Here is a 14,808-nt window from a genome sequence, read left to right on the forward strand (position 1 = left end):
TCCGCCTGTGTGTCAGGATGCTGTCCCTGGGGATAGTCCCCTGCTGTGATGAAACCAATGTTCTCTGTTCTTTGAGGAGCAAATTACAATTGCTCAGGCATGAGGGTAGATATAAATTCCAGGCTGCTGCCTGTGGAGGGGATGAGCGTAGAGGCATAGGAGGCCCGGCAGAACATGCAGACCCCTGGCCAGTACTTTCCTGCCCATCCCCCACATCTCCCTGAACCTCAAGGGAGGTCCCTTTTACTTGGGCAATCTGCCTTTTTGCTTCCGCTGTTCTTCCTTTCAGTCCACAAATATGGGAGGGACTCGCAGGATGACGTATTTTTCCTTCTTTCATCCTTTCTCTTTCCTTCTTTCCCCTGAACATCTACCAAGAGCCCGGCACTCTAGTAGGTGCCCTCCTTAAAGCTGTTGAGAGAAATGGTGCTTTCCAAGCAAGAAGTATTATTCCGTCATTATTCTTCTCTCTCTGGCCTCAGGGAGCTAGGTAGATACGCTTTCCTCCCTTTCCTTTTCCCTGCCTCAGTTCGGTTCTCTGAGATCACAAAAGCTGGCTCTTCGCTCCCTCCCTGGGGACAGTCCATTATAGCCCTCCATTGCTTTCCCCACTTTCTCTGGCACCGATAAGCCAGATGAGGCTGAGGCCCGGTGAGTCCTGCTGTCTGTGTCTGTGCTCATCCCATTAGCACTTTGGTCACCTTAGGGCCTCCGAGAGCCAGGGGACTTTCATAACCCCCAGAGGAGACTAAAGTTACCCTAGCTTTCAAGATGCCAAAGGTTCCCTCTCATGTGGCTCCCAACTCAACAACCTACCCCCTTGTGTGTGTGTGATTCGTTATTTATTATTTATTTATTTTTTCATTTGTTTCTGCCTCAGGCACATTTTCTCTGTAATTTTTGGAACCCAAATATAAGGGAAATCTCATTTGCTCCATTCTGACTCATTTACAATTAAATACACTTGTTCCCATCTGTGTCTGTATACATCTGCATACATTTGCTATAGCATCACCCTTAATTTTGGAAAATGATGTGGCTGGTGGTATTTTTACCCTCACTGTCAAATTGGCTGAGAAGACCAGTGGGTGTTCACCCACCCAATGACAACCCCCACACAGGCATTTTCCTGAGACAGGTGGGAGTGACATTTCTTTCATGGGCAGGACATGCAGACCCCCTGGCCAAACTGGTGTTTGTGGTTGCCTATCTTACTGGGTCCATCTGACAGGACTGGGTGTGTGCCTGTCCTTTCAGTGCTTAGGCCTCACTGACCACAGAGATAGGCCTTGACTCCCTCTGACACTTGCTGGCAGATGCTTCACCGAGCATAGAATTGGGAGGTGGGAGTGGGAGAGGGCTTCCTGACTCTCAGGGAAGGTCACACTGAGGAAGTACTGCCAGGTCACTGAAGCCCATCCCCTCCCAGCCTGGGCAAAGTGAGGAGCTGTCTTCACCATTCAGAGGGATGTGGTGGCATGTGTGGGCACCTGCCTCACCTATGTACCTACAATACCACACCATGATTGTCTACTGCTTTTTTAAAAAACCCGTTACATTGTAAAGCCACTCACATTTAATGAAATGATGGTTCCTGTCAGCACACGTTGAGCCCTTTTGCTATTATCTCATTGAATAATGTTATTTATACCCATATGTCAAAATAGAACTTGGCCAACAAGAATTACAGGATGCAGAAAATATGATGTCGACTGCTGCCAATCAGAAAAAAGTTAACATCAGAACAGTATTCGAAACAATACTTACTTTCTGCTGATCTACAGCCTCGCTTGGAAATTCTGTGATGGGCAGTGCTGCTGCTGCTATCCTATATGATAAAAGGCTAATATGCAAATCGACAGAACAGTGGAATTACCGGTAGTTACGATGCACACTGACCACCAAAGGGCAGATGCTCAACACAGGAGCTGCTCCCTGGTGGTCAGTGCACTCCCATAGGGGGCGTACATTTCAGCCAGAAGCTAGGCTCATAGCTGGCAAGCACAGCAGCGGTGGCAGGTGCCTCTCCTGCCTCCGCAGCAGTGCTAAGGATGTCCAACTGATGGTTTAGGCCTGCTCCCCAAGGGCTCCTGGACTGCGAGAGGACTCAGGCCGCAGGCTGGACTGAGGGACCCCTCCCCCACCCCCAAGTGCACGAAATTTCGTGCACCAGGCCTCTAGTTGATAAATAATTCAGAAAAACTGGACCTTCATATTTTTTCTTTATCACTTCTATGATACTAGACTCCATCCTTCATGTTGAACCAAGTGCACTTCTAAGAGGCTTAGGATGATGCCAGCATAGTCCAGAGTGTCTTCCTGTTGCCTAGGGCCTCTTTGGGTTGAGAAATAATGATGCTATGGGCACCAATTACAACCAAGGGTTCTTTTTGTACTTGGTATTGTCTTGGGCCTATTGACTCCGCAGAGGTGGAGAAGCCCCCATCTATGCCTTCAGAGCTGAAGGCTTATCCAATATTTTCAGTTTAAGGTTGGGGATCGGTTAGTTTCTCTCCTCTGGTGGGTTCCTGGGTATCTGTTTTCTCCATTGAGAACCTCTGCTCAACATTATTTGACGGGTTAAGATCTTATCCCTTGCTCAGTCTGAGCTACACACACACACACACACACACACACACACACACACACACACACACACGAGTCATTTTTGGCACTCATGGGCAGAGTCAGCTGTTCCTGAGACAACCAAACCTATTATTCATAGCTTCCTTTACGTAGGTTCTAGCTTCACAATACCTCTTAAAATTTCCTCTCTTTTGCCTGGTTAACTCCTTGTCTTAGCCACCACTTTCTCCAAGAAATCAAGCTGGGCTGGATGGCCCTGCTCCGAGTCCACACAGTAGTATAGTATAACTGCCTGGAAATGTGTCTATGGTTCTAGTAGGCTGCATGCTTTCTGCAGGCAGGACCTGTGTCTTGTATCCCTTGTGTCTAGTGCAGAGCCTGATGCTTGGTAGCTGTTTGATAATTATGTGTTAAATGAATGGATGAATGAATGCATTCATAACTAATTTTTAGAACCCAAGCTCCATAGAGTCCTCTGCAATCAGTTTATTCTGGAGAAACCGGTTTCCTTAAAAAGAAACAGATACTGCATATGTAGAGATAAGCATTTAGAGTGATCTACCCCAAAATGAAACAGTAATGACAGTTATGGTTAAAAATAATCTGGGGTAGTAGAATATAGGTGATTAATTTCTTCTTTTTACTTCTGTGTATTTCCTAACTTTTCTATGATGAGATATCTATAACAAAAGAAGTATATACCATGCACAATTATATAACTGCCTTAAATTCTTTTTACAAATTTGCTTTAAATGCCTCTTCCCCTTCCCAAAAAATAAGTGATAAATAATGTTTATTAAGATTAGACTGTTGTCAGTCTGAGAAAGACAAGTATCCCATGATTTCACTTATATGTGAAATCTAATGAACAAAATAAACTGATGAACAAAAAAGTTTCAGAGGCACTGCAGCATGGAATAGACTGACATATATCAGAGGGCAGGGGGAGGGGGATGGGAAGAGATTAACCAATGAATTTATATGTATATATATATGCGTAGCCCATGGACAGACAATAGTGTGGGAAGGCCTGGGGAGGGGATGGGAGAAGGATGGAAGGAGTCAATGGTGGGGGGTGGGGGACATCTGCAATACTTTCAACAGTAAAGATAAATATAAAAGATATTATGCTGTTGTGACAGTATGGTCCTCTGAGAAACAGACACCAAGATGAGATTAGGCGTGCAGGAGGTTAATGGGGGAGCATCTGTGAAGGAAAAAGTGAGAGGGAGCTGGGGAAGATAATGAGAGTCTTCAACTAAGATGCAGGTTTAACAATCTAGAAAAGGAGATGAGCAATTAGGGATGATAGGGTAAGAAGAGCTTCAGACTGTAGTACAGTTCTGAAAAAGTCTCAGGCAGGCTGATTGGGAGCCCCTGAGCAAAGGTTGCCCCTCTGATGAAAGGATTAACAAAATGTGGTAAACATATAGTATGAAATATTATTCAGCCTTAAAAGGAAGGGAATTCTGACATGTTACAAGATCTCTGAACCTTGAAAACATTATGCTATGCAAAATAAGCTGGTCACAAAAGGATAAACATTGTATGATTCCACCTAGAGTAATCAAATTCATAGAGATAGAAAGTAGAATGGTCGTTGCCAGGAGGTGCGGGGAGGGGGGAATTGGAAGTTAATATTTAATGGGTATGGAGTTTCAGATTGGGAAAATGAAAATGTTCTGAAGAAGAATGGTGGTGATAGCTTCACAACAATGTGAATGTCCTTAGTGCCACTGAACTGTACAGTTAAAAATCGTTAAAATAGTAAACTTTATGTTATGTATATTTTATCACACACACTGAACATTTGCCCATCAGAGGAGTCCCATGTTGGGCAGGAATGGTCCAACTCTGGTATTCCAGTTGCGCTTAATTATGGGCTGAGAGAAGCCAAGAGGAAGCATGGCCTTGGTATGGATGCTGTGATGAAACCCCAGGCCAGTGAACTCTGCTTGCTGTAACAGTTCTCTCAAAGGGAAATCTGAGCAGTGCACTGCATGGCTGCCTTAGCTGTGCAGTGCCTCTGGACTCAACCGTCTGTTTCAGCACCCAGCTCTGACACTTTCTGACTCTGAGACTATGGAAAAATGATTCAAGTTCCCTGGGCCTTAGTTTCTTTATCTAGAAAACAGGGGTGTTGATGTTGGTAGCTACCTTATAGGGCATCACATAAATGAGTTGTAAAGTACTTAGAACATTGCCTGTCATAAAGTATACTGTTTGTAAGAGTTTGCTAGTATCATCACGAAGCATATTTTTTTCATGTAGGCACCATGATAATGCTTCACAGAGACTACTTCAAAAGAGCCTCCCAACAACCTTAAGAGTCAGGTAATAATCTCTCCATTTAGAGATGGGGAAACTGAGGCTTGGTGAGACCACACAGTCAGTAAGAAGTCAAGTCACAGGTGGCCCAATGGGAGAGTCCGGGTCAGCTGCTAGGCAGTGCTGCATTCTGATCAGCCCTTTGCCTGTGGTGCTGACTGGCTTCATTGTAAGATAAGGGTTCCCTCCTGACCCTTGTCTTCAAGGATGGCATTTTCATCGTCATCATTGTAAAAAATGCCATCATCTTCATCAGCATTATCCAAAGGGACTTTATTGAAAGCATCTAATTACACATTCTGCTGTTCTGTATTTTAGACAATAATGATTATCTTTCTAGGAGCTTAGTAAGTAAAGCTTGGATGAGCATGTTAAGGTCTCCCAAATAGCAGAATAAAGGCAAAGCTAAAGAGCAATTCACTCCTAGTGGTGTCTCCTCGGGCAGGCTGCTGGACGTCTGTGAGCCTCACTGGTTGGATGAAACCTACTTTCCTTCCCCCCAGACGCTAGTGAGACAAGGTTTGAGGATGTGCCTGGTGGAGTGGGAAGGACTGTACAAACTTTAGCTGGCACTTCTCCCAGACCTCCTTGATTGATCCTGACAGAGGTGATAGTGAGAATACTCCTGTACTTCTCACCCATGAATTAACAGTTATTGCCCACTTGGAAGTACACGGATGGTGAGAAACAAGGTCTTCTTGGCCATAACCACTCACTTTTCTTCTTAGTTATCAGAATTCAATAGGGTGTTATTTTCCTGGTTTGACCCATATGAAGGAGCTGCCTCTCTGTAGTTCTAGATTTATGACAACCCCTCCTACCACTTCCATAAAAATGCCATCGTTTCCTAATCCATCTTTCTCTGAACCATATTTTTCTATCTAGTCAACCAACAAACATTGTTTTTCAAATTCATGACTCCTGCCATCCTGGGCTGGGTTGTGGGCGGTAGGGAGGCAGTAAAAGGGTGGCCAATGTCTTTTGCTAAACTGGTTGTTGCTCAACCCAGAAAATCTCAAAAAAGATTTCACTGAGGGCATGAAGCCCATTTTCCATAGGATCTTTTCTGTTAGATAAAGTGTGGCATGTTGTGGGGCCTCAGCCCAGTTTCCTCTCTGTGTCCAGAGAAGTTTCTAATATTCCATGTGGCCTGGTTATTCTCCTGCTTGACACTGTTTAGCAGTTCCTTGCTGTCCCCAGAATGAAGTTCAAAAGAATTTATTAGCATGGCATGATTCTAATCCTAGTCACTTCTCCATTCTCTTTTATCTCCTTGTTCCTTTCTATAACCCAGCCGTACTGAACACCTTGCTTTTCCTCAGAATTCACTATGTTCTGTTGCCTCCATGCCTTTGCACAAGCTGTTCCCTTGCTCTGGAATGCCTTCCCTTCCCCTCCAAATCCCCTACACCTGGCTAACTCCTTGTCTTTCAGGCCTTTTCTGACCCACAGAGAGGGAGCTTGAGCTCAGTAGGCCCATACCACTCTTCCCCTCCTGTCTGTCTGTCTGTCTGTCTATCTATCTATCTATCTATCTATCTATCTATCTAAGCTTTATTGAGGAATAACTGAAAAAGCTCCCTATCCTTTTTTAAAAACTTATTCCTTTTTTAAAAACTTATTTAACTACTTACCTGCAGCTCATCCCTCAGGTCTCCTGAGTCCTCCCAGACTATACCAGGCTTCCCTCTTACACATTCTCACATTATTTTCCATTCATAGTTCATATCACAAAGGATAATGATAGGTCTGGGAGGGTATTTAATTAACGCCCGTCTCCTCTACTAATCTGTAAACACCATGGGAGTATGTGCCTTGTCTGTTTAGCTCACCACTGCATCCCAAGAGCTTGGCACATAAATATTTACTAAATGAATGAATGAATGAATTCCTCCCATAACACATGGAGATTACTTCCAGCATAGCACTTAGCTCATTATTTTATAAGAGCCTACATACTTCTCTGTCTCTCTCCAGCTGTCTTGTAAGCTCCTTGAGGGGAAGAATGATGTTTCGCCCATCATGATTTCCCAGAGCTTGGCACACTGCCTGGCAATTAGGCACTCAATATTTTTGAATAGATGAATAAATGAATGAATGAATGGCAAGCACTCACTCACATTCCCTTATACTTCATTCCTAATACAGCAAAGTAACCTTTTAAAAATGCAAATAAGATCATGTTAACTCCTCTGTTTAATCCCTCAGGGGTTTCCCATTGCTCGTAAAGGACATCCCAAACTCCATACTACCTACATACTTTTCTGACCTCATCAAGTACTATTGTTTTCCTCATTTACTACCTCTCAGCACACTGGCCTTTCTTCTGTTCTTTATTCCTACCCTAGGGACTTTTCACTTGTTATTTCCTGCTCTGGGATATTCTGCCCCATCACAGAGCTCATTCTAGTCATTCAAGTCTCAGCTCAAACATCACCTTTTCAGTGAAGTCATTCCTTACCCCTCTACCTATATGATCATGCCTCCTTCCTATCACTCTTAGCACTTATGCCTATTTGAAATCATATTGTTCATTTAATTTTTTCTTACTGTCTTCCTCACTCTCTCTAGAATGTAAATTTCATGAGGGCTGCTCACTACTGTATTGCTAGAGACTAATACAATAAATGTCACATAGTAGGTGCTCAAAAATATTGGTCGAATGAGCAAATAAATGGATGAATGAATGAATATTACAATAGCCTTCTGTGATGGATGGGCTGGTCTTGCCAGACTCACAGGCAAACAGAAGAACGATTTATTGTGATTAAATAAATTAAGAAACAGGACTGGTCAGAACTGATGGAGGGAGCCAGGACAGAATATGCTGCCAGATTCCACTGTGAGCTCATGGAGTCCAGGAGTCCCAGAGCCTATTCAGCTCTGACTCCAGTCAACCCAGAATCAAATTCACCCTGGGTAAACTCAAAACAAAGATGGCCCCAGCTTTTCTTCTTTCCACTTTTTCTTCTGTATTCAGAATGCTCATATGGGAATGTAAGGGGTATGCAAAGATTCCTGAATTATGTATCTCTCTGCTGTGTTCCAACAGGTTGTCTTTTTCTCAAAGTTTCTTGGAATTTAGAAAAATTGTTATGCAACAGAAGCAATCAATGAAGACAAATAATTCATTTACCAATACATCTGAGATCTAAAGGGTATTAATGAAATTAAGTTTTTATACCAATGTAACAACTATTATTTTGATAGCACTTTCCATATGCCTACAAAAATCTAAAAATGCCAGACAAAAAGGGAATTTTTAGAATGGTGAATATAAAGAATCAAGTTTCCATAATAAAGCCTACTGATACTTGAAAGAGACAAATAAAGCACAATCCCGTTCCTCCAGCCTCCTCCCCTTTTAAAAATATTTCTTTTTAGATATAATTTTGCTTGGTTGCCACAGTGTAACTTTTTTCCTTTTAGGTTCTCTTACTCCGTTGTTATCAAGAAAAATATGAGCATGAAAGGGTGGGAAGTGTTTGTTTTTGTGTACATGTCTTTGATCATATGAGAGAGGAAAGAATCATGAACACCTACTGCTGATTGGTTTTAAGAATTAAACGTTGATTTCATTTTCTGTAGGGAAGAAAAAGAAGAATAACGTGAATAAAGAAACCCTTACACAGTTTTCATAAGTGTCAAGGGCTTGAGTTTGGTTCTTTTTTTTTTTTTTAATTGATTTCAGAGAGGAAGGGAGAGGGGGAAAGAGAATCATTGATTGGCTGCCTCCTGCACGCCCCAGACTGGGGATTGAGCTCACAACCCAGGCATGTGCCCTGACCAGGAATTGAAGCGTGACCTCCTGGTTCATAGGTTGACGCTCAACCACTGAGCAACGCAGGGTGGAATAAGTTAGGTTCTTTTTTTTTTTTTTTTTAATATATTTTATTGATTTTTCACAGAGAGGAAAGGAGAGGGATAGAGAGTTAGAAACATCGATGAGAGAGAAACATCGATCAGCTGCCTCCTGCACACCCCCCACTGGGGATGTGCCCGCAACCAAGGTACATGCCCTTGGCCGGAATCAAACCTGGGACCTTTCAGTCCGCAGGCCAATGCTCTATCCACTGAGCCAAACCGGTTAGGGCAAGTTAGGTTCTTTTATTTAAAATTTAACTCACTGGTTAAAACCAACAGCATTCTCTATTAGAAGAGGCCTGGAAGGGAAATAAGCCCCTCTCCATTCCTACTCCTACCTCCACGCCAAAAGCTCCCAACTAACCCCTTGTCAAACTACTTAAAGCTGTGCAAACAGACATAATGTATACAGCATAAATCAGACATTTAAATTACCTCAGTCATGGTATAGTTTTGACATGGAAACTATTTTAAATGTGGCTTTTTCAACAAAGATTTTCAGAAAGCCATTGACATTTCAGAGGCTAAGTCGGGGTGGTGAAGAGCCTGGTTCTGAATTCTGACAGATCTAGGTTCCAGCACTGCCACAAACTCCCAGTGTGACCCGATCCTGTTTTCAAGTTTACAGGATGAGGAACGCAATAGTAACTACCTTAGGATTGGTAAAAGGCTTGGATAAACTGTATAGCTCTTAGTACAGAGCTGGCATGTACTAAAGACTTGATAAATATGAGCTATTATTACTTGAGTGTTAAAATAATATTGTATGAGCAAGTGAATTAATGAATGAGTGTTAAGTATATTTTACTTTGTTTTCAGGCTCAAGCTTAGAGTAGGTATCAGTGATTCTCAACTCTGGATGCACATTAGGATCACCCAGGGATGCTAAGATTTTAAAAATTCGTTGTCCCTAACCTAGAGCATTGCCCCAATACTCCAAGGTTGTGTGTTCAATCCCCACATAGGACACATACAAGAATCAACCAATGGCCCTAGCTGGTTTGGCTTAGTGGATAGAGCTTTGGCCTGTGGACTGAAGGGTCCTGGGTTCGATTCCAGTCAAGGGCACATGCCTGGGTTGTGGGCTTGATCCCCAGTAGAGGGCCTGCAGGAGGTAATCAATGATTCTCTCACATTGTTGATGTTTGTATCACTCTCTTCCCTCTCCCTTCCTCTCTGAAGTCAATAAAAATATATTTAAAAAAAAACTACTGAAGATTGCACATAAAATTTTTTAAAAAATATCAATGAATGAATGCATAAATAAGTGGAACAAAAAAATCGATGTATTTCTCTCTCCTTCTCCCTTCCTCTCTTTTTAAAATCAATAAACTTTTTAAAATATCTAGTCCCTACTTAACAACAATTGAAAGGAACCTCTGGGGGTGGTCTCTGTATATCATATTTTAACTAGAGGCCCAGTGCATGAAATTTGTGCATGGGTAGGGTCTCTAGGCCTGGCTGGCAATCAGGGCCGATCAGGGCCTTCCTTCATTCCGCGCCACCCCCTGGTGGTCAGCGCACATCATAGTGAGCAGTCGAACTCCTGAGAGGACACTTTGCATATTAGCCTTTTATATATATATATATATATATATATATATATATATATATATATATATATAGACTAGAGGACTGGTGCACAAAATTAGTGCACAGGTAAGGTCCCTAGGCCTGGCCAGTGATCGAAGCACAAGCGTTTGGTGTGGAAGGGCAGGTCCCAGCTGACTTCTGGGCTCTGGGCAGCACCTGGGCCCCTGGCCCCCCATGTGTCCCACTCCGCCTGAGTCCCCACATGGAGATGCAGTAAGCACAGCTGGATGCCGCAGGTTGGGGTGCAGCATGGGCCTCTGGGCCACCCAGTGGTGCCGCACAGAAGCGGGGTGGGCAGTGTGCTCTCTCCCAGCTGGCCTTGCAGACTGGCTCCTGTGCAAACCCACAGGGAGCCTGACTGGCCCCTGCGGTCTCAGCGGCTTCGGCCTGGCTCACCCAGAAGATGCTGCGTGGGTGTGGGGCGGGATCCTTGGAGGTGCCCAGCAGCTGAGCACAGGCGGGGGGGTGGGGGGGTGAGACTTCCCCAGTGCATGAGCCCTGATGTCCTAGGGGAGGGTAATGGGGAATGAGAGCAAGCTTGGTGGACACCCTGCATTCTCACCACATCTCCATCCCTGTTACCCCAGCCCCTGGGTAGCCGGTGAGAGGTTGCAGTGATGCGCGCCATGTTCCGCACTACCCCTGGTGGTCAGTGCACATCATAGCGAGTGATTGAACTCCCGGTCTCCTGGTTGAATGACCGCCTGAGGAGACAGTTTGTGTATTAGGCTTTTATTATATAGGATAAGCTCTCATGGTGATTCTAATGTGCAGTCAGAGTTGTGCATTACTGAGCTACACAGAAATGAGGAAAATACTCTAATGTTAGCTAAGCTAATAAGTAAAACTACCAGGATGGGCAGGCTTTACTGCTTTCCCCCCAACCCATCAGAAAGTAACTGAAAGGCAACCAGGGTCACCGGGCATCCAATTGCTTTTGACTACGATGTGGTCCCACTCTGGTTTATTGACTCTTGTCCAAATCTGACCTTCTTTGTTGGCTTTTCCCAGGCAAAGACAAAACTTTCTTTGATTTCTTCTTTGGAACTTATTGGGAGAAGGGATGGATGTTCATCATTTCATGGTCACAACAAGAGGGAAAAATTTCCCAATTTTTCATACTAAAGCTTCCAAGTCAGTTCTCATCTTCTTCATTCTTGGATCTTCACTCATTTTGATTCTACCTTCCAGAAGAATTGTGGAGTGACTCAAATGAGGTCACATTCAGAAGAGTGCTTTGTAAATGATAAAGCTATTTAACAACACAATGTATATAAATAATAATGAAGCCCTCATAATATAGAGAATATCTAATTTTCATCTTTATTGCATTTTGACATTGTGTTATTTTTTAGAATACTACATAAAGTCTTGCTGATTTACTTTTTTAGATTTTTTTCTTCCCCTTGACATTCTTGGTGCAGCTTATCTCTCGTGATTATGTGCACTATGTTCAGTAACCTGAAGTAAATTGAAACCTGAAGTTTCAACCCAGATGTCATCAATTGATATTAGTGACTAAGTCCTTGGTTTCAATGACATGTTTTTTCCTCCTATATCCATGGCCATTCATTCTTTCTGCAAATAGTTTTAAAGTACATTTTATGTTCCAGGCATTGTATTAAGTTATAGGAGCAGAGAAGTGAAAAAGTAGGACAAAATTCCTGTCTTCCTGGAGCTTATGGTCTAATGTAGAAGACAGAAAGTAAACCAGTAGGCAAACAAGACAATTCTAAAAAGGGATGAATCCTATAAAGATTAGAAATGCAGTAATGTGGTGGAGAATTACTGGGATGGGGGGGAGTGTGGTCAGGGAAGGCCTCTCTGACCAGGTAGTATCAAAACTGGCCCTGAGGAATGAGAAATGGTGTGGAGTGACAAACAGGCAGAGCACAGAAGATTTTTAGGGCAGTGTTATTACACATTTGTCCCAACTGGTTGATGTACAAGAATGAACATAAACTATGGACTTTGGGCGATTATGATGTGTCAATAGGTTCATCAGTTTTAACAAATGTACTACTCTGGTGGGGGATGGTAATGAGGGAGGCCATGCATGTGTGGGGACATGGGTTATATGGGAGATCTCTGTATCTTCTTCTCAATTTTTCTCTAAAAAAAAAAAAATCTTTAAAATGGCTTATAGGTTGGAAAAAAAAACCCCAATATAAATAGTCTTAAAAAATCCAATATATAAGACGTTAAGTGAAATATTTAATTAAAAAAAACAGAGTAAGAAGGAGGCAAGCTGAAGAGTTAGGGCAAAATGATTTTCAAGTAGTAGGTACAGTAAATGCAAAGACCCTGACTGTGGGAAAGGATTTGGTGCATTTTAGGAAAGGAGATGAGGGATCTGGGTTGCAGAGGGGAATTCAGTCTCCTGTTCTGGCTCTTCTTGGATGTTGGTCCTTGGCTCCACCTCTTCTTGCCGTATATTCCCCAGGTGCAGGTGACTCCCACAATTCTAGCTCCACTGAGGTCTTTCCTGAGATCAGATCTGGACATACCCCTGTCTACAGGCCATCTCCTCTTAGAGGTTTGGTAGGCACTAAAACTAAGCATGACCAAAAATAGCCCTCTGTCTACATTGTTTTCCACCCTCCACCCCTATGCGCTTTACCTCCAGGGCTCTCCATCTGGGTAAATGGCACCACTATTTCCTCAGCTGTTCAAGTCTGAAACTTTTATATCCAATCCACTTGTAAGGCTGAGGATTCTCTGTCCTTTTGCATAGCTTCCAAATCTACCTGCTTTTTTCCCATCCCATAACACTTAATATATTATATACTACTAGGGGCCCGGTGCATGAAATTCGTGCACTGGGTGTGTGTGGGGGGGAGTGTCCCTCAGCCCAGCCTGCCCCCTCTCACATACTGGAAGCCCTCAGGCGTTGACCCCCATCACCCTCCAATCGCAGGATCGGCCCCTTGCCCAGGCCTGACGCCTCTGGCCTAGGCGTCCGGCCCGGGCAGCGGGGACCCGCAGCTGCAGCGGCCCCACGATCGTGGGCTTCGCTTTAGGCCCAGGCAAGGGACTCCTAGCTCCTGGGACTGCCAGCTTCGACCGTGCCCAGCTCCCATTGCTGGCTCCACCCCTACTTCCTGCTATCACTGGCCAGGGCGGAAAAGGCACCTGATTCTCTGATCATGGCTGGGGGGCAGGGCAAAGGCGGCCCTGGGTTTCCGATCACTATCAGTGGCAGGGGGCTTCTTCCTGCTTTCCCTTTCGCCTCCCTGCATTGTGCCTACATATGCAAATTAACCGCCATCTTGTTGGCAGTTAACTGCCAATCTTAGTTGGCAGTTAATTTGCATATAGCCCTGATTAGCCAATGAAAAGGGTAGCTCGTACGCCAATTACCATTTTTCTCTTTTATTAGTGTTGATTCTATATACAGTAAACCTAAAAGTCCCTCTATCCCCTCCCGCATTTAACCACTGTCATACTTAGCTGAGTATCATTACAGACATGTAACTATTCATTCAACTGAGAATCTGTTACCTGCCAAGCACAGTTCCAGGTGCTGGAATCACAACAGTGAACAGAAGAGAAAAATATCTGCTTTAATGATACTATATTCCATTGGGGAAAACAGCAATAGATACATAAATACATAAATAAATAAGCATATAATGTATTAGGTGATGACAAATGCGATGAAGTACAGTAGAGTAAAGAAACACAATGAGAAGGGAGGGAGGGGAAGTTGGTGCTAGTATTATTTTACAAAGGTGGTAAGGGAAAGCCTTTAGGACAAGGTGACATTTGAGCAGAAATCCGAAGGAAGCCATGGAGTGAGCTAAGGGGAAAAATGTACAAGAGGGAGGAGACCATTTCAAGCAGAGGGAACTGGAAATGTAAAGGCTCTGAGGCAGGAAAGTGCTTGATGTGTCATGGGAATGTCTAGGACCCCAGTGTGGATTAGAGTGGAAAGATGGAGGGGAAAAAGCCAAAGATGGGTCTGAGTTGCTGGGAAAGATAATATTAATTTTATTCAGAGTGAGATGGGAAGAACTGGAGGTTTTGAACAGATGATATGTTTTAAATGGCTCAGCTGCTATGAGAGAAAAGCATTAAAACAAATATGTATTCATTGTTTAAACATAAAAGGAATATTATGTGTATTGCTTTACAATCTGTTTTTCAAAGTGAATTAAAAAAAACAAAATATGGTCATGTTATTTCTTTGTTTAAAATTCGTTGTGGTTTTCCCTCACGATGAAGTTTAAAGCTTTATAAAAAACCCTGTCTAGTCTGGCCTCTGCCTACCTCACCAGCTCCTGAATTACAGAACTTCTTTTCCTGGAATGGGACTCGGGGCCTTCAAATGTGCTTGTTTAGAATAGAACCCTTTCCTCCCCTCCCTATCCACCTTGTCAATGGCTTTTCTAGATCCCATTTACTAATTTTTTCATTCATTTAACTAATATTGATTGA

Source organism: Myotis daubentonii, chromosome 5 (assembly GCF_963259705.1).
Source record: "Myotis daubentonii chromosome 5, mMyoDau2.1, whole genome shotgun sequence".
Classification (NCBI taxonomy): domain Eukaryota; kingdom Metazoa; phylum Chordata; class Mammalia; order Chiroptera; family Vespertilionidae; genus Myotis; species Myotis daubentonii.